Below are 21,526 nucleotides of genomic sequence, written 5' to 3' on the forward strand. Positions count from 1 at the left end.
ATTCCAACAAGCAGCCAAAATTTAGTACAGGGCAAACTGCAAGCAAACAAGAGAGAGGCCAGAATTAGAAAGGTTAGCAAAGGAGGTTGGAAATGGGAGTCTGACCTAGCTTTGTGTACAGAGATAAAAGAGTGAAGCTACATAAAGTGTTCCAGAGGATAACTTGGTTGCACTTTGTGATGCATGTCAGATGCAATTTTTTATAAAGTTATCCTGCAGAAGCACTGCTACTCCATGATGGGTTAGTTGGGAAATGAGCAGATAGGACTTGTATTTGTTCAAATTTGGGGGCTCTTACTATGAGCAAAATTTTCCATTTCTCTGGTGGCGAATTAGTTCAGATGAGAAGACCCCCATCAACTAAACTTTTGTTTATATTTGAGAGAGAGAATAAAAGCTAAGCATGGATACTCTTGAATTAAGAATCAAAATTCAGATTTTAAATTGAGTTACAGTTAGGGAATACTGATCTATGGTAAAGATATGATCCCTTTAGAGTAACCTTGAAGGAAATGAAAAGTCAGACCACTAAAGACACTGAAGAGAAAGATTCACTGTAATTTTCAGTCATTACATTCTCCTTTCCTAGAATGAAGCCTTTTGTAACAGGAATGGGAAATGGACGGGAGTTGTCTCAAAAATGATGATTTCTCAGGAAGGTGATCTAGCAAGCAAGGATGAGAGTTTCAGTGTTCAAATCAGATCATTTTTAATTAACTCTGGCATGCCCCACCTTTAGAGTTTAGAGGAAGGGCAGAATGTCATAAGGTGGGTATATTATTTATCCAAAGAAGTAAGGCTTCATAATATAACCAGTATAGAAGTATTTGATAAAATATAGACACTGAAAGAGAAACTTCACAGGCCAGAGATTCCTGGAAGAAAGTGATTGAAGATATGTTAGTGGAACAAAATAATTTTTCTGATTTGAAGATGAGGCTGAGTCTTTCAACCATGATAATCCTCTAAAAGCTGTTGTTATTATTTAGGGAATAGATTTTGAACAGTTAATGAGAGATGCTTACTCCTGTGTTCCTGCTCTACCATGCAGGGTCCCTGGTACACGCAGAGATAAGGATGTTGGCTAGGCCTGGTCCTACCTGTAAGTCAGGTAGGTCTACAGGTTGTGATTTGAGGGACAGAGACTCCCTTTTCTTCCCCAAACTGCCTCAGTTAACTTTATCCTACTTGCAGGGAGTAGGTGTGGAGTATAGGAGATTAGAACATTATTTCCAGAAAATTGTTGAGAAAATAAAAGTGCACTAAAGGGATCAGCAACACACCCAGAAGTGACATTCACACCCCACCCCTCCTCCAGAGTAGCTCAGGGGAGTGCACTCGTTGCTAGGAGGGGGTATGATGAAATGGTAGTCAGAAGGGAGAATATAAAAATGCACAGGCCTGGGAGAGGGTGCTGCAGGGAGGAGTCATTGGGTATCCTGGGGTAGAAAGAAAAACCTGTAATCCTAGCTACTCAGGAGACAAGAGATCAAGAGTATAGATGTTGGAGGCCAACCTGGGCAAATAGTTCTCAAGACCCTATCTCGAAAAAACCCATCACAAAAAAGAGCTAATGGAGTGGCTCAAGGTGAAGGCCCTGAGTTCAAACCCCTCCTGTCCCCCAAAAAAGACATTGGGGATTTGCTGAGAAACCACATGATTCCCTTCTGCCTTTGCCCTTCCATGCTATTGGGCTCCAGCCCACTCCATCTCATTTCATCCAGCAGGTCTAAGTACAGTGTGCGTGTGCGTGTGCGTGTGCGTGTGTGTGTGTGTGTGTGTGTGTGTGTATGTGGGGGTGGGGTGTTCACAGCACCTGTCCAAAGTTACTCTATGCCCCTTGGCACTTTCAGCTTGTCTTAATTGCCTCTAATTTCCCTTCCACAGGTTAGTTGTTCCAGGAAAGAAAGTTCTAAATTAACACTCTACAAAGTCCCTCTACATCTTGTTTTGCAAAATTAATGATCCTCCTGGCAAAGCAAATTAATCTTTGATGCTTGGTTGAAGCTAATGACAAACTCACCGTTTTGGGAACTGGGCCCTCTTAATACACCACATTCGTAGTGTTTCTCTCTCTCCCTTTCATGCTTGCTACATTCACAGAAAGGAGACAATACATCTCATAACTCTGAATTCAAAGGGCCACGGTGCTTTCATTCATTCTGCAAACGTTTATCTAAAGCCTGGTTTTGTGCAGAGGCTGTGCAAGGTGCTTAGGGGAAGCCAGGAAAGGCCGAGTAGAGGAAGCCACCTGATGTATGTGTCACATGAGAAGTTTTACTTGCACTTTCTACATTCATCGTTTGAAAAGACTGCAGTGAACATGTTGTTCCATTCAAATAACGTTTTAATAGTTCCTTCAATTTTAAGAGCACGGCAGCTTCTTCAAATGCCCCCATCACAGGACTAAGGGCTTGCAGAGATCTTTAAGGGGATCGGAAGTTCTCCGTGTGCCTTGCTGTGTTTTTCTAGCAAGAAGCTTCTGCTGCACTGCATTGCTCAGTTCCTTTCAAGTGAAAAATTAAATCGGCACTCCTGTCAAAATGTGTCGTCTGTACACGCGGACTCTCATTCATCACACTCCACGCAGGGTCAAGGCTGAAAGTCTGGCATGTTCCCCCCTCCCCCTCCCCATTCGAGGTCTTGGAAGGCCAGATGTTTGGGGAGGAGCCGAATAACTGTGTCCTGGGAGTGTCTGGCAAGGCCGGCTCTGGGAGTTCCACAGGGTGCTATGAAAAGAGCTAGTGTCCGTCCATTTCCTCCGGTGTGAATCACACTCCCGGGTTTGGCCTTTGGGAGAAAATTCATGAAGGACACAGTCAGTGCTGCAGGACCGGCCAGAAACACACCAGATCCAGAGGTGTGCAAGCGAAGGGCGAGGAGGCACATTTTTCCGGAGGCTTGTCTTTGAGGTCTGTTTCTCCTTTGTGCCCCCTGATTGGGGTCTTTGTAAACTCTCAGAAAGGGCAGGGAGGCTCCTCTTTTATGCCGGGTGGAGTATCTTGCCTATAAGTAAATGCTGAATGACAGTGGCGATTTCGCCTGGAACACCCGGCGTGGACTGGGTTCCACCAAGCTCCCTCGCTGGAGCTGCGCAGCGCGGTGGTGGCCCAGGGCAGCGAGCGGCGGAGGGCAGACTGCGCAGGGGGCTCCACCTGGCTGCCCCGCCACGGTTGGAGGGGCGGGGCCCGGCTTCCCGGAGGCGGTGGCGCCTCCTTGCGCCCGAGCGCGCGCGTCCCGGCGTCCGGCGCACGCGCGAGGCCTGGAGGGAGCGCGCCCCGGCGGCGGCGGCGGCGGCGGCGGGAGGAGGAGGAGGAGGAGGAGGAGGACGAGGAGGAGGGCGGCCGAGGGGAGGCTGCCCGCGCGCGCGGTGGCGGCGGCGGCGGCGGCAGCAGCAGCAACAGCACCAGCGGCAGCGACCGGAGCCGGGGCGGAGCGGGGAGCGAGGAAGGGGACGGAGGGAGAGGAAGGCGGGGGACAGTGAGAGACGCATTTCCAATTCCCAAGTACGAGCCCCGAGTTTGTAGATGGGGCTGCTCGGCGGCGGCGCCTGCGGCTGAACGAGAGCAGCGGCGGCGGGCGCATAGGAGCGGCGGCGGCGCGGAGGCGGCCGAGGTGCGAGCCGGTGAGTTGTGGGGGCCCCACGCCGCTCGGGTAACGGTCTCGCCGCGCGCCAGCCAGCCGGCCGGCCGGGGTGGGGGGGCGCCCTGTTGCTCGTCGCTGCGCGCCACGCGGGGACCCTGGCCCGCCCCGCCCCTCGTCACCTGGGCTTTCCCTGGCTGGGATTTGGGGGAGGGGGTTCGGGGGGCGGGTACAGGCAGCACGGGCGGGGAGGCTGCTTGTCTCCCAGAGCCCAGCTCGGCCCGACCCGCGCGGAAGGGGCGCTCTCGGCCGGGCTGCTAGCTCGGGGACTGCGTGCAGCCGGGCCGAAGCACGACAACGTGTCCGGCCCATGCTGCCGGCCGCCGCGCCGCGCCCTGCGCTCCCCACGCGCTCCCCGGCGTGGCCAAGGCTGGGTTCCGGGCGCGGGGTTCAGACGCCGACACCCTCTGCGGCGGGAGTGGCGTGAAGCATGAATGGAGAGCCGCGCCGGGGGCGGTGTTGCTGGGACTGACATCTTTGGGGTCGGTCCCAAGAGGGGGTGATTGCGCCGGCTCTGGCTCGCTCTCCAGCTCGGAGTTCTTGGGGGAGGAGGCTTTCTGCAACTACTGCTGCTACTTCCGAGGCACGAGATTCCAGTTGTTTGGCCAAAGTGGTGGTGTGGGCCGCGCACACGTTGCTGCGGGGGCGTTCGCTGCGGAGACGGGGCTCTCAGCTTAGGTAAGTGGATCTGGAACCAGAAAGGTGCCGGGCTTTTTTTTTTTTTTTTTTCTTTTTGGCTGGGCGGAGGGCCAGGAGGGAGTAGATTGAGGGATTCGACAGTGCGATGACAGCATGTGGATTGGTTGGTGGGTGTTTTTTGCAGAAGGACTTTTTAACACTTTATTGGGAGTTTCTTCTCAATTCTACCAGTTCCTGGGAGTGCTGCTCAAGATTACAGCCATTAAACTTCCATCAGCTGGGGCGTGCATGTGTGTAGGGGCGTGTGGGGGTGGGGGTGGAGGGAGGTGGACAGGCAAGGAAGAGAATTGAAGACTCAGAAAATTCTCCGCATTACTTACAAACAGCTGGTTATGGTCAGGCTGGCCACGGTTTACTCTTTTTCTATGCCTTTGGGGATTGTCGGAATTTTGCTTTATGCCTTCTGAACTGGCCTTCCTGTAATACGGCTGAGGATATTTGGGATGCGTTGAAACGTTCTTTGACTGGAGTGTGATTTAACAGCCTTTCTTCCCGTGAAATTTTTCAGATGATCGTTCGGAAACATGTATGTCGAATGTATGGGTGTGATACGCTGTTATCAGTGCAAAGATAGTTTTGGTACACAGGTTCAATAAGGGGCCTCAGCTTATGTACTGCTTATTTTTAGGCGTCTACTGTGCAAGTATGATAAACAACCAGGCATGATTATCGTTTTGTCTTCAGAGGCCTTACTGCTGTAAACAAAGAACTTTTGTGGGTTCTGTCATTTTGAAGTTATTTGTATCTTAAATCTGCCATATACTTATTTATTTACTTGTTTAAATGCATGTTTGCAGGCTGTGTTGCTCTTTAAGGCCCATGTTCTTTTATTCTAGACTAGGTTACATAATATAGAAATACTTTTAATTGCTCTAATTTGCCCTGTACGGACGGACTACACCCTATGGAAGGAGTATTTGTCCTTTTAGTAATGATGCCACCTCATCCTTTTTCCACTTAGAATATCAAGCTGAATTATTTTACAGTTCAGGTTAAAATCAACACTGGAAAAATTAAGACGCTTAAGTAAACCTAGGAGCTCTACGTAAGACAAAATCTCCACGCTCTTTTAGGGCAACTGTTGGATTTTTCCAACAGTTTGGATATTTTTCTCAAACATTTGAAGAAACTGTTTGCTTTTTTTCTGAGTCTCATTTCAGGCTGAAATTGTTACAGCAGACTACCCAGCCTGCTTCTCTGTTCTCCTTCCCTCCCTCCTTATAGCTTCTGATTTTAAAAAAAAAGAATCATGAGACTCTATAGCTTTTAAAAAAGCTGTTTTACAATTAAATTGCTTGTTTGAATATTTACCATCCCCTTTTATTTGTCACCATTGAATAATAGATGATTAGAAGACAACAGACGTTTTTATGAAGTGCCTTTCACATTTTGAACATCCAAACTTTACTGAAAGTGGGTAGCATCAGAAAATTATTGCTGAGAGAGTTACAGATAAGATGGATTCCTGCTAATCAAAGGCTAGCTGATTACAAAAACACCAAGAAAATAAATATTAAGAGGTAAGAGGGGCCATTTGAATTTTTACATCACTTACAATCATATAGATTACAGGGATGTTTTGATATTTAAATTCCTGCCCATTTGATAAGTCCTTGGCTGCTTTGGAATATTGTCAGCTATTCCTAAAATATTATACTGAGAAAAATTATCATAGTTTCGTTCTAGCTGTAGGGTCCTTTCTTGCCAAAGTGGTCTCCACACTTATAAATACTGCGTCATAAGGGTGGATAGCACCATAGATCTCTCTCCTGATATGATGCTAATATTGAATTGTTGCAGGGATCTGTTTTGCTTAGAGTTTTTTCGTCAGCCTCAAAAAAGCTGCAATGATTTCCCCACACTTTCCTGTTACTTGTGTGTGACCACTGGGGGGAGACTTTACAGCTTAGCTTGGCCAGATCCCTCTGAATACATTGACTGCTAATCACCCTGGGCACTTTGCCAAACTGCTGAAACTTGTGCTAAGGTGGATGCACTCAGAATCCAGTCTTGATCAAGGTGTTTAATGACTTTTCTCTAACTCACACCCCACTCAGAAAGTTACCTCTGTTTGTGGACTGTTGTTAATACTGTAGCTTTTAGACTACTGATAAGAGGGCTAACTAAATATCTGATAGTGAAGATAAGATTCATGAATACATTATAGCTTTCAAGGGTCTGACTTCACTGACATTAATCTTCAGAGCAGTGTATATTTAATTACTCGCTTTGTGTACACAGATATTAAGAGATCGCTTAATATCACTCTTCTCTGAGCTATAGTATATCCAGACTTCTCTAAGCAGATTGGTATCTTTTTAAAAGATTTTAGTGGAAGACATATTGAAACATCCCTTGTAACTAATTTTAATGTTTATTTCACTGTAGAGGAGAAGGTGGTCCTTTTCCAGTCATAGAGGTGAAGGTTAAAATCCATAGCTTTTGACTGTTAAAAACTGTGGTTACCTGGGATGTGTCCTAGGGATATTCTTACAGGTTCAGTTAAATCAGAAGTCTGGTTTCTACTTTTTCTTTTTTGACAGTATCCAACCTGGCTAATGCCCAATTCAATAACAGTGAACTCAGTAAACAGAATATTGTTTTATGACCTTCCTTAATTATGACAGAATAATTCAGATTTCTATATTCTTTATCATAGTAAATTCTTTCACAGAAAAATAGACAAAATCAGAGTAGTTTCCATTATTCCATATTGTTCTTTTTTCCCTTTAAGATGATTTTGCTTTTGTCCTGAAATTCCTTTTCTTTTTCCTTTTTTTTTTTTTTTAATTTAATATAGCATACCAGAAGAGATGTTTTCTGCTTAGGAAAATGTTCTTTCCTGACTAATGTCTGAATTGTTTTAAATAATTAGGGATGGTAATTTCTAAAGGCCTATCAGAATTATCAATTAAAGGCAAAAATAAGAACAACCATACATGAATTTTTTAAAACTCATTTCAAATCCTTTAGGTAACTCATACACATGATCTGGTACCTGCTTACCTTTTCGTTTTAGATGTTGCTCTGTGACAGCTTCTTCACCATCTCTCCCTTTTCTTATATTCTATCTACACTGCACTTCTTTTTTGTTCCTTGTTACATTTTGGCTTGCTCCTGACTTGGACTTTTGCACTCCCTTTTCACTCTGGGAGTCTTCCTAAATCATTGCAGGACTGGCTTGCTTTCATCATTTTACATTTCGGTTCAAATATCATCTTTTCAGAAGAACATTACTGTCTAACCAGAATGACACTGCCCTCATCCCTCCCTTTTTTGTTTAAATTTTTCTGAAAATCACTTTTCACTATTTTAAATTATATTTTTATATTATCTACATGCTCTCATTAGAAGGCAAGCCCTACATTATTACTGACCTTGTCTCTTAACATTGTGTTTCAAGGATTTAGACCAATTCCTGGCACATAGCTATAATCAGACGTGTAATCCTTTTGAAAAATCTGGGGTTCTGACCTTTTTGAGGATTTGGTATTAAAATGCTGCTTTGAAAAGTGAGTAGATGGTAGTTGTACTTAGTAGACTGTTTCTCACCATAAGTAATAGTAACCCATGCTAACTGGCTTGAATAAGAGTAGGAATGTCTCATGGAATCTGGTGGGACTTGGGGACTTCAATGCCAACAGGACACAGTATATCTTTTCTCTTTATTCCTCACTGTGCATTTCCTTCATTCCTTCCTTCTCTGTCTACAAAGGACTATTTCCTCTTCCTCTTGATGCAAAATATTGCTGCAAGTAGCTTTTGCATTTCACAGTATTTGCCCAGATATCTGGAAAAAGATACCATCTAATACTCATTTCTTCCTTTTCGACAAAATATACTACATTATTACAACTTAGGTGCTTTTAGTATAACCATGTGTAATGGGATTGAGCAGACAATCCAAGTAGGTGCTCTCGTGATTAATGTTCAAACCTGATCATGCCCGAAAACACACGTCTCCCAGTTTTTAAAGATCTTCGAGACTAAAGACCTGCAAAGCATTGTCCCAGGGATATACAAAACAAATTATCCTTCCAGGAAGGAATTTACTGTTTGGTTAAGATACATACATAAAGGAAGGAAACAATAAAAAATAGCTTGGTGATAATTGAGGAACTGAGAAAATGATTTGCAATTTGCATTATAGACAGAAGACTAACTTCCTTAATATATAAAGAATACAAACCAATAAGAGAAAGACTAGCTGTCCAGCTGGGCGAAGATGATGACGAGATCCTTCTCAGAAAAGGAAATCCCAGCTGGATGTGGTGGCTCATGCTTATAAACCCAGCACTCAGGAGGCTGAGACAGGAAGATCTCAAACTGAAGACCACCCGGGCTACCAAAAAATAAATAAATAAAATAAAAGAGGAAATCCAAATTGTTCTGAAGACATTTATATTAAGACATTCAACCTCACATGTATTACAAATAATAAATTTATACTATGAGATACCACTTTCATCCATTTGACACATAAAATTTGCTAATACTTTCAAAGAGGATAGAGGTTAACAAGTGTTTTCACATTATTGATGGAAAGAAATCAGATTTTTATGTGGTTGAAATTTTCTTAAGAGCATTAAGGTAAATAGAAAAGACTGAAAATATGCATAAATTGATATAGGTGTTTGTGGGAGGTAAAAGAGCTAATATGCAACTTATTTATCTGAATACTTAACTCTTGTATTGCTGTGTTTTGGGTTTTACTCATGAAACCAAGCAAGCAGGCCTTCTATCATTTCTCCCCCACCCCCCGCCCCGCCCCTCTTAAAAAAAAAAAAAGAGAGAGAGAGAGAGAGAGTGAGAGATTCCTTTTAAGGTTATAGTTAGTGACCATGCTCACCTTCCCACCTTCTTAGATCCTCCTTTCTGCTGTTGTAGTACCTGCCAAGTTGTTTCAGATATCTTGTTTTGGTTTTGGTGTTGGGTTCATGGTAAGCTTGTTCTGCCACTGAGCCAGACCTCCAGTCTTTTTAAAGGTGTTTCTAAATCACTGAGATTTCCATAAACTTTGTATCCTTCAAAAGAGCCAAGCACTTTTTTTTTTTAGCTACTTAGTGTAGTGCTAAGTAAGATTGAATTGAGGGAGATTACCTTTTTATGGATCCAGTTCATAATTTAATGCTTTTGAAGAAATTTTTTGTGACAGCAATTTAGAATTTCACTTGATAATTTTATTTAGAATATTAGAACAAATGGGCAACAAAGAAAGTTTGATTGGTTTTTTTTTTTTTTTTTAGATTTTGGTTTATCATATAGTATATTAATTGTTGTGTAGGGTAAAGCTCTTAAGTAGGATAGATATTAAAAGGTGTAATGGACAGCTGGAGATGTGTAGAACTTTTAAAGAAAATTTGAGAGGAAAATGACTGATTAGGCTTAGAAAAGAAAGGAAAAGTAAAGGGTGGGAGATTAATTTAGGGAAATGGTGGAACTCAGAGGTGCCACATCTTGGGAGATAAAGCTTATTAACGTAGGAAAATGCTACCCTGCTTTAGTTAAATGCATGCCTGAAGAATAATAGTTTATGATGTTTTATTCTGTAGGTCATTTTTACCACAAGGTAACTCCGGTGCAGGAGTTCTTTCTGAAAGTGGGCATCAGAATCTGTTGGAGGTACCCTACCCTGAAGGGTTCTAACTTAGTGTGTCTGGCATGGGGCAGGAGCAGGTTTATATTGTTAAAAGTCCTCAAGAGTCTCTATTTGAATATTCCTATGGAATAGTCTCTTTTACAGTCAAATCATTCAATACTGCTTTTAGGTTCCTGTGTCATTCAGATAACCATAACCCTAGAAGGTGTTCAACACTTCTACAAGCGTCTCATTGGTTCCCTTTGCTTTGCTCATGCTCTTACTCTTCCTTCCTTTGCCTTCTTGTTTTTTCTCCACTAATACTCAGGCTTTCATCTTCCAAGAACCCATCATTGGCTGAACTGATCCAGAATTTTACCTTTTTGAACAGGACAAATTTTAGCACAGCACTTAATGTAACTTGCAAGTGCATTCATGATATGAGTGGATGACTTACATGCTTTCATTCTTAGGAGCCTTGAACATATACACCCATTTTTACTATTTGAATCTCACTTTTTTCCTCTTAGTAGAGTTCAGGAACTATGCCAAATGCTCTCCACACATTATCTCATTTGTTCATTGTGGGTTTAAAGTCAGATTTTAAAAATCCTTATAAGATTCTATTACTTTCCTATGGCTGATGTAACAACTTGGCACACTAAGTGGCTAATAAAGAAAAACAAACTTATTCCCTCACAATTCAGATATCTGAAATCCGTATCACTGGGCCAAAATGAAGATATCAGCAGGACTTTACACCTCTGAAGGATCTAGTGGTGAGTCCGTTTGTTGCTGCTTCTATAGTGTCTGGTGGCTCTTTGCATTCCTTAGCTTGTAGTTGCATTTCTTCATTCTTCAAGGCCAGCATTTCAAATCTCTCAGCTCTCCCCTCAATCCCCTTTCCGCCTCTCATCATCTCTCTTGTCACAGGAGTTGTAACTTTATCACATCTATAAACCCTTTTTCCTAATGAGGTTGTGTTCACAGGTTCAGTGATTCAGACATAGATTTCTTTGGGGGGGGGGTGGGGCATTATTCAGCCTCCCACAGTGATGATTCATGTGGCTCAGAAAAGGGGAGGGGCTGATAAGTCTTTTTTTCCTATGCGAAGCATTCTAGGAAAAAAAAAATTCCGGTATCAACATGTATGATGAGTAAAAAACCTAATCTGATTTGATCAGGACTGGTGGTAATTTTTGGCTAATGGAAAATTGGTTTAACTGAAGAGTTACAAAAAATTCACAAGTAGGTTAAATAATGTATTACTTAAAAATATAAATACACATTCATGTGTCAGTTTTTTCTTGAGAATGTTTTCTGGATCATCATTCTTAATAGTCCATTATCGCTGATAACCAACCAGCTTTGGAGTATGAAGCAATCTGAATGTACTGCCTAGACTTCTAGTATTTTATGACACCTCAATTGTTTACACTTGTCCTGCCCACCCTTAATTATATAGAAGTTTATCTTGTTTTCTTTAGTTTTGTCATTTGCTTTCTTTAGGACTTTGCGTGTCATTGAACTTGGTTTTATATAAAGTATAAATACCACAGTTTTATATTAAATACAATATATGATATACATATATATAGAAAATTTTCTATTTTGTACCAAAAACATGGCTCTCTAAGGAACTCTGGAGTGTCACTTTCAATTGCATTCATTTTTGTATTTCTAATCTGGTGATATGGAAACAGCTAATGCCACAGCCATCTATAAATTCTTGAATGTTTCTGAAAATTTTGTTTAGTACTATAATGAGAATTTATAAATTATAGAATATTACTATAAATACTTAATACTACCAGCTTAATGTTTGAGTTACTTTCATGTCAAAACATTGATTTTTTTCATTAACTATAATAAATATTATTTAAAATCTTACTGGCAAAATAATTTCTCACAGATTCTTATAAAGTTAAACCATACAATTCCTTAAGATTAGGTACCATATTTTATTTTATTTTTGTCAAAGGAGTTAAGAGACCTGACTTGTAGCCTCTGTTTTTCTGACTTCCAACTCTTTCATGTTGATTAGAACATAACTCTATTCAGAACAAACAGTGAGTTTGCTGGAGTTGCTGCTCAATGTGTCTTGTCTCTAAAATGTGGACAATGATAGCTACTTGATAGGGTTTTGGTTTATTTTTTGAGAAAGAGAAGATTTCACTATTTAGCTCATGCTGGCCTCATGCTAGCAATCCTCCTGCCTTAGCCTCCCAATTGTTGAGGTTACAGACATGACCACCATGCCTGGCTATGATTTTAATTGGGGAGTATAAATAAACTGTAGCACAGAGTCTGGTATATTTTAGGTACTCACTTAATGTCCTTATCTCTCTTTCTCACAGACTGGTACAGTGTTCTTATATGTATAGTGGCTAATATTGGTTAAACACACAATTTTTTAGTTACCTTGATTCATAGTCTCCCCCCCCCCCTTTATTACAAGAGATAGATCTCATTTAAGTAAATGTTTTTGAAGGAGTTTTGATATTTAAGTGGTAGTTATGTACTGTTAACTAAAGTTAGTGTCTTATTTTTACATGACCTTTCACTGTGTTTACAAAGACGAATTAATAGTTGGGTGGCAAAATGGACTGGGTGACCTCCCCAAAGGTTTCTTCCAACTTGAAGATTTTATAAGATTGACACAGTCTTGGTGTATTTCTCTTGCTTTTTCCCTAAAAGAATACAAAAGTTATGTAATAACTACATTATAATTTATGAGTTTGATAATGTAGCATTTTATTTTGAACAAAGAAAATTACTTACATGTTCATAAATGGTCCATTATCACATAATGGAAATTCTTCAGCATTTCATATGAATGCAGCTGTCTTCAAGTAAATGTGTCTTCCCTTTTATTTTGCTAGATTATGTATGTCTATACACACATAATGTTCTGTGAAAATTAGTTACATAAATAAAATTATCTACCTTTTTCATCTTTTAATATTATTCTGTGTTCATCTTCAAATGATTTTCATTTTCTTTTTTTAAACTACCAATCTTTTGGAAGAAGAGTAAACAAAGAATATTTAAACAGTATTTCAAAGAAGGTTGGAATATCTTGGAAAACAAAGTAGTCACAGTATGCCCTTAGAATTAAGTTGTTGAAAACCTCAAAGTAGACAAATTTTCCATGAAGGAAAATTTTGCAGTATACAAATACATGTTATAGTATAAATAAGGATTAAGGAGACTGAGATTGTGAAAGAACCCATAAAAATCCTTATAAATTTAAAATTTAATGTTAAAATATTAATAGAATATATCAGACTATCAACATTTTATGTTATTCATTTTGGAAATACCAGATAATATATAACTACTTTCTATTTATCACTATTTTCTGGAAAACAACTTTGAAGGATTTTTCAGTTTGGACAAAAACAAAGCGAAAACCCCAAAACAACAAAAAGCCCTCATAAATCTTAGAGGCAGTTTTGAGGATGGTTTATTCAGAGTTTTTATTTCCCCTTAAAAGTTAGATTGCAACTTCTGATTCTAACAACTATCCTAGACATAGCATACCTTGGATGTTTATTTTTTAAAAAAGCTTATAGAAACCTTTGTCTCTTTCAGCTTGCTATACCCAAGTAGATATTTATAGTTCATTTGCACGCATTATAATTTCATGCCAGTATTTGTCAGGACACGGTGATGGATGGAAGATTTACTTGGCTGTCTGTCCTCATTCTCTCCTTCCCAACTGACTGAATTCTAGACTGAAGCTGGAAATTTGTTTTGTCTCTGCTTCTGTTTTCTTGTGCGTTGCAAATGTCTTCTACTCCTATTTTGCCATTTCTTTATTTCCCTTCTTTTATCCTCCAAACCTGGATTTCCCAAAGTCACCAAAAAAGAGCAACTTATAATTTGTTACTCTCAAGTAGAATTTCTTACTAAAAGTAAATCTGCATATATATATTCTGGAAATTTCAAATGTATACAATAAAATGATTCCTTTATATATTTTATTTGAGGAAAGAAACTTTGTATTTTGTTTCCTCCCAACCAAGCCTCACTCCAGGAATATAAGCTGTATTTATAATTTTTTTTATTAAACATGTTAGGAAAGAATCCAATGTAGCATACAAATACTGCATTTATCATGAATAACAGACTAAATTTTAAAAGAATTCAGAAAAAGAAATCATCTACCTGATTTGCTACTTATTTGGTTGAATTCTGACATGAGTTTGAAGGCTCATTTAGCTCTAAAACTGATTCTACAGAAACAAAAGATGGGTCATAAATGGGTTAGGTATTGAATAGCCAAGAGGGAAGCACAGTGTTTTTAAATAGGATGAGCAACATGAGTGAAGGCATTTAGGTAGGTAGGAAGGAGATGATGTGGTTGTGCAGGTAAGAAGATCAATGTGGTGAGAAAAGAGTTTATATTAAGGAAAAGAATGAATCATGTTGAATAGTTGGAAAGCTAGATTTTAAGAAGGGAAATTTAAGCATTCTCATATAACAGAAAACCAGGAATTTTTTAAATGCATGATGGTAATTAAAATATTTTAACATGCCACCTAGCAAGCATGAGACCCTGTGTTCAAACCCCAGTACTACCCAATATATATAGGCTGCATGATAGCCTTAAGACAAATGGATTATGAAGAAGAGAATAGTAGGAAGGGGCTTATTAAAGCTGAACAGATGAGAACCTGAAGGACAGCTGTGGCAGAGAGTGGAGAGTAAGAAGTAAATACAAGGACATTATAAATTCACTATGACAAATCAAATGGTGGCAGAGAGATACATATTTTGAACTTTCCAAGACGGTCTTAGGATCTTCAGGTTTGGAATCTCCCTAAGGTGCTAGTCTTTTTCCCAAGATAAGCCCTTGGTCTTGTTTTAAAGGTTCCTTCAGGCTTTTTGTATGGCTAGAGAGGAATGCATGGCTTCACATGAGCTGTAGGCTCACTACCACCAAGCAACACCCTTAACTCTTATTTTCTTTTTTAATAAGTTGTTAGTATTCCCTAGATTTTAACAGGTTTTCTCAACCACATTTGACCCCTTTATTATTAAAGGATGGAAAGGTTCTTTTGAGACCACATACTTGAGTATTAATTACTACATTAAATTCCATTTATCCTGCAGGAGGTTCTGTTAACCTTTAGTGGAAGGACATTGACAGTAATGAGGATGGATGAGCTGTGTGGGTTTTATCATGTAAGGGAGTAGAAAAAATAGAGAACTGTAAAAATTTGAGAATATGATAAGAATATTAATCAAAGAGTGTTAAAAGCAGTTCAAATGCCTGACATACACATATTACAAAGTTTGGTGTTGTGGGAAAATGTGACAAGTATGTGGCTTGATTTCTGTTACCAGTCATGGGTTTTCCTCTCGATATTTTTTCTAACTTCATAAAAGTATAGAAAATACGGGTCATAACCATGTTGTCTCTAGAAAGTAAAATTTTTATGAGACAATTACTAGGTGAGCAAGAAAAGTGGAATGATCTGGATGAAAGAAACATCAAACTGTTAGCTTGATGCATCGTTTGCGGTATTTGGAATACAGTAGTGATTGCCCCCCAGGCACGATTTGATAATATCTGAAGAAATGTTTTATTTTTATAACTTGAGGTGGAAGTGCTACTGACATCTAGTGGGTAGAAGCCAGGTATGTTATAAATAATTCATAGGGCAGCCTCTTTGCCCCAACAGTTACCTGGCCCCAAATGTCAGTACTGCCAAAGCTGAAAAACTCTGGCATATGGAGTAGGCAGGTTCTTCCCTGGGCATTTTTGGAGATACTTTCCTTCTTTTTACATTTGACCAGAATACTGTCCTTCTAACATCTTACAATAAAATAGATTTTTGTTTTTTCTGTATTGTGTTGTTATCCATAGCATATGTGTTAGATTCTTTGATAAGGTAAATATTTCCGAATATTTTTAACCATCTTTACTGAGAGTGGCTTTTTCTTGCTGGTTAATTTATCTTGTGTTCACTTTTACTAATTTAACTCTTAAAGGATCCTTTCATATTCAAATTCTGAGGGCCTCTTAGAGTGATTTCTTTAATACTCTGTTTTGCAATAAACAGTGCTTTTCATGGACTTTCAGGTATTTCATTTAACTAGGTCTTGAGTCCAGGGTTTCCTTGTTACAACAAGATACTTTTTTTTTTCTTTTATTATTCATATGTGCATACAAGGCTTGGTTCATTTCTCCCCCCTGCCCCCACCCCCTCCCTTACCACCCACTCCGCCCCCTCCCTCTCCCCCCCCCAATACCCAGCAGAAACTATTTTGCCCTTATCTCTAATTTTGTTGTAGAGAGAGTATAAGCAATAATAGAAAGGAACAAGGGGTTTTGCTGGTTGAGATAAGGATAGCTATACAGGGCATTGACTCACATTGATTTCCTGTGCGTGGGTGTTACCTTCTAGGTTAATTCTTTTTGATCTAACCTTTTCTCTAGTTCCTGGTCCCCTTTTCCTATTGGCCTCAGTTGCTTTAAGGTATCTGCTTTAGTTTCTCTGCGTTAAGGGCAAAAAATGCTAGCTAGTTTTGTAGGTGTCTTACCTATCCTTACCCCTCCCTTGTGTGCTCTCGCTTTTATCATGTGCTCATAGTCCAGTCCCCTTGTTGTGTTTGCCCTTGATCTAATGTCCACATATGAGGGAGAACATACGATTTTTGGTTTTTTGAGCCAGGCTAACCTCACTCAGAATGATGTTCTCCAATTCCATCCATTTACCAGCGAATGATAACATTTCGTTCTTCTTCATGGCTGCATAAAATTCCATTGTGTATAGATACCACATTTTCTTAATCCATTCGTCAGTGGTGGGGCATCTTGGCTGTTTCCATAACTTGGCTATTGTGAATAGTGCCGCAATAAACATGGATGTGCAGGTGCCTCTGGAGTAACAGTCTTTTGGGTATATCCCCAAGAGTGGTATTGCTGGATCAAATGGTAGATCGATGTCCAGCTTTTTAAGTAGCCTCCAAATTTTTTTCCAGAGTGGTTGTACTAGTCTACATTCCCACCAACAGTGTAAGAGGGTTCCTTTTTCCCCGCATCCTCGCCAACACCTGTTGTTGGTGGTGTTGCTGATGATGGCTATTCTAACATACAACAAGATACTTAAAGGAAAAACTACCTAGGAGTTCTGTTAGAATAATTTCACTCTTGCTTATATTTGAAGATTGCTCTACATATAACAGCTGCATATAGAAAGGTTTTATAATGAGTGTGTAGTAGTAAATGAAAAACATTGAAATTCAAGAATGAAACAGTGCATGTAAGGATTTTTGTTTGCCTTTTTTGTTTTTATTAAACAGGACAAAATAAATCATTGTAATATAAAGATAAAAGTTGAATGAATGTATCCATAATGGAGAGGGGGAGATATTTTAAAGGAGCTGTTTTTTTTTTTTTCTTATCCCACCGTCATTTAATGTTGTTCCGAACATACTGGCTATTTAATAGCATTTAAGTGCAATCTGCCCATGTATACTAAGCTACTCTGTACAGTAAGAAAGGGAGGGAAAGAAAAGTATCTCTGTAGTGTAGTCAGGATGTGGTGGACCCAGCTGTAAGTGTGTGTAGAGTTTGTCATCTGTGTGAGGCAAAGTTCTGGAATAAGTCAGATTTTCTTTTAGTGGTCACTTCCTGTGTGCTCTTTTGCATCAATTATATCTTCATCTTCAATTCTCATATATGCAAGTATTGCATGTATTGGCCTTCCAAATCCAAACTGCTTTCTTGATGGATCAGTTAACTAATGGTATGCTTTTATTGATTTACTAAGTGATATGCCCTTAAACTACAACACAGAGCTTCCTACCCTATACTGAAAATTTACACGGTTATTGTTTTGCATCTTCACTACTTCGTTAGGCTTTTTGACTGCAGTGGGAGGGAAGTGTTAATGTTTCAGCTGCTGCTGCACAAAAGAGGCACCAAGTGCCCCCCGCCCCCCGGCATAAGAACACCCAGCATTAGTCAACCTGTTTGAATGCTTGAGATAGGTTAGTCAAAAAATATTTGCGTATTTGGAGAAACTGCCCTTGTGAGCCTAAGAATTCTAGGGTAATCAAGTACATTGCTCTCCCTTACTTCCCATTACTTACTTGCAATAAATTTATTTTAAATTAAACTTTAGAAGTGTTAATGTTTCATGACAAAACTAATGTGAAAAAAGAATGTACAATGTAAGCTAAAAGTTGCTATCCCTAGTCTTCATGGAGTAAATTGTTGCTGAGTTCCAGATTGAGTTATATTACTAAAGTGTTTCTTAGTAGTCTGCGACTGGCACCTTTGCTTTTGCAGTGCAGCATTGTCCTGAACACTTCTTAGTGTTTAGTGCCCTTGTTTTCTACCATAGTCACTGACGATCAGAATCCCTTGGCAGAGGGGTAATACTGTAATTAAAAAAAAATATGTACCATATGTCTTAGAAAACGTGTTGATGTTTTCGACTATACACAGAACTATTGACTGTACTCTATATAGAGTACTTGAGCACACTTGTACTTCTCAAGGGAGGCCTAGAGGAAATCTACTGAGGAAGAGCTACGCTTACCTCTTAAGTCTTACATTACAAGGTTATTCGGTCTTATCTCCTTTCCTCCATGGTAGTATTACTTTCCTGTGTTTCCAGTTACCTCTTTTTTCTTGAGTGTTCTGTGATTTTTGAACCATGTGTTCTTGCTTGGCTGGGTTTTTGTTCAAGGGAATTCTGTGCAGCTTCATTAGGGGATACATTCTTCCAGAGATTGGCTAAGGCTTTTCTTTGGCACCTGGGGAAGCTTACCACACACCCTACTCCCTGCCAGGATCACTGTAACTTTTCTGTATTGGGGTTTTCTAAACCAGGTAGGTATAGTTGAACCCTGGAGCCCTCTTTTTTTTTAATTTAGTTTTAGTATTTAGTAAATTTATAAATACATATTTTAAAAATATTTACACAATAAAGGATTTATTTGAAAAGGGTACTTAAAAAGAATTGCTTTATACATGATAAATTAAATCAGGGCAACATAAACACTTGGAGTCATAAATAAACACTTACGGTAGTGAATTCATACAGAAAACATTGCTCATTAACTAGGTGGGATATTTGCCCATTGATTGACTGTGAAGAGCATAGGCAGGAGTGGTAGATGTGCTCAGACCATTAACTTTGTAATTGAGGAAGGCCTCATGGAGGTGGGGACATTATGGAGCTGTTGACCTACATGGAGATTTTACCAGAAAATCTAAATATATAGGACAAATGACATTACAGTGATTTGGAACCAGAATTCAATAAATTCTTAACTATGCTGTGTCTAGCATAACATGAATAGAGTAAAAAGTAATGAGGAGATGTCTCTCCTCAGAAAGCCAGCTGATTTTGTATCAGAGACAGATGTGTAAATTACAGCCAGTTGTCATTATTCGTTGTAGTGATGGTCTGTTAAGGCTCTGCAAACACTGAATTATCATATGCTGAACTGTTCTAGGAGCAATACAGGGTTAGGTTTCTGTAGGCCTTTGGTCACAGGCCTTAATGATTTTCATCAACTGACCAATACATATAACCTCATTTCGTGTGTGTTTCTGTTCAAAGATACCATATTTAATGCAGTATTCAATGAAATTAAACTGATAGCCAACCTCACTATAACTCATGCCTGAGTGAGCCTTAAATAACACATATATTTTTTCCATAAGGCACTAAGCCTTCTGTGTTAGAAACACCAACCACTAATTCAGTACCGTGACTGGGACCGTAGTAGACAACAAACTCACAAACAAAAAGCACAAAATTGCAGGGAAAAAAAAAAAAACCCATAAAAAAATCCACCCACAAAAAGTGGCACTCAATAAACTATGAAAAAAGGACACTTCTTTTTGTTTTGTTTTGTTTTTACAATGAGAGCTGAAACAAAACATCATATAGCCTTGTTCAACCTTAGCTGGGACTGTGAAATGTTGGTTCACTCAAATTTTTCACAGCTTTGAACGCTGGCCAAATGGCTCATGTGGTAAAGTACCTGCCTAGCAAGCATGAGGCCTGGAGTTCAAACCCCAGTACCACAAAAAAAAAAATTAAAAATTAAAAATTCACAGCTTTGTGCATGTCCACAAATGATCACAGAAGTTCTGTGTGGATTGGCTTTTGGTTTACAAAGAAATTTTAGCAAGTAGGTTAATTAGTAAAATATAGAATCCATGAATAATTATCCATAATTATGACCAGACAGTAAGTGCTGTATATCCTAAATTGCTAGAATGGGTCAGGGAAGTCTTCAATTGTGACAGTTAGCTGAAGTCCCAGCAGTATGAAGCAATGGATTTAGGGGTTAGCAAATGGCGCAGTGTGGCTGGAATTAAAAGGACCCCTGTAAGGAAGAGTATGAGGGAATGCTTGGACTGGACAGTTAACAGGGGAAGGTGTAAGGGCCCCTATGCCATATTAAATAATTTGACATATTTATAGATAATAGAGCATGTTTGTATTTGTATTTAGGAAAACTCACTCCAATAGTGGTATTGCTGTAACATAATACCACAGACTGGGTAACATTTAAAGAAATTTATTTTGTCTCACAGTTTTGGATGTCCAAGGTTGAGGAGCCACATTTGCTGACAGCCTTCTTGTTGGCAGAGTCCTGACATGATGGCAGGGCATAACATGACAGGAGATGGAGCACACATGTATATCCTGGCCTCCTCCCTCTTCTTACAAAGCCACCAGTATTCAGTCATTGAGGCTCCTCCTTGATGACATTAACTAATCCTCATCACTTCCATAAAGGCCCTGTCTTTTAATACTACCATTAGATTAAGTTTCCATATTCATAATATCTCTTTAACATGAGTTTTGGATGTGACAACCTATGTTCAGATCATAGCAGGAATAGATGAAGTATGGAAAATCAATAGGTTTTAGATTTTGATGTGAGAGATGATGAAGGTATGAACTAAGACAGTGACAGTGGAGATAAAAAGGGATGTTGTTTGAGAAATGTGCAAGATATCAAATTGGCATGTCTTAGTGCCAGATGAGATAGAGGAAGTAAGGGAGACTGAACAGCTATATGTGATCCCATTAATTAAGAGGGAATGCAGGAGGAAGGCCACATTTAGACCATGACGTGATAATAGGTTTTGGAAATGTCAGATTTACAGTGCCCCTGGGACGTTTTTATGGAGATGCAGGTGGGGAAATAGGAGCCTGAAGCTTAGGAGATACAGCTTTGAGAGACATTAGATAGTGATAACTGTCAGAAGGCCTAAGTGTGTCCTAGTGCCAGACAAGACAAACCCATGAGTGAGTCTATAATGAGGGGACACGGACAAGAAGCGAACAAAGGAAGAACAAGAGGAGTACAGTGAAGAAAATGAAACTAATACGATGGAGAGTGACTAAGGGTGGGGATTTGGTACAGATTCAGTATAGATTTTGGTTTATTTTCTGGGAGGTGACATTTACAGAGAAAATGAAGAGCATAGAAATATAACTATGGATCTCTGGGAAGGTCATTTTAGTCAGTGAGAACAGGAAGTGGTAAGGATGGGAAATGAAAGACAGGGAATGACCTGGGGCCTTTGAAGAAGAGAAAAGAGGCCAGTATGACTGAATG

The 21,526-nt window shown here is 39.6% G+C and overlaps 1 protein-coding gene across 6 annotated transcripts in view; it reads left to right on the top strand.

Moving 5' to 3' along the window:
* Nucleotides 1-2,711: 2,711 nt before the first annotated feature.
* Pals2 (protein associated with LIN7 2, MAGUK p55 family member) overlaps nt 2,712-21,526 on the top strand; it is a 108,594-nt gene continuing 89,779 nt past the window's right edge. For 2 of the 6 annotated variants that reach the window (XM_074065159.1, XM_074065158.1), the window contains exon 1: nt 2,712-2,912. The gene's annotated coding sequence lies outside the window, so the exon portion shown is untranslated. Of the gene's footprint in view, nt 2,913-3,456; nt 3,626-4,036; nt 4,321-21,526 lie in introns of those variants that run through there. The other 4 variants (XM_074065162.1, XM_074065160.1, XM_074065163.1 and 1 more) reach the window with 2 other exon arrangements.

This window comes from Castor canadensis, chromosome 2 (genome assembly GCF_047511655.1).
Source record: "Castor canadensis chromosome 2, mCasCan1.hap1v2, whole genome shotgun sequence".
In the NCBI taxonomy this organism is placed as follows: Eukaryota; Metazoa; Chordata; class Mammalia; order Rodentia; family Castoridae; genus Castor; species Castor canadensis.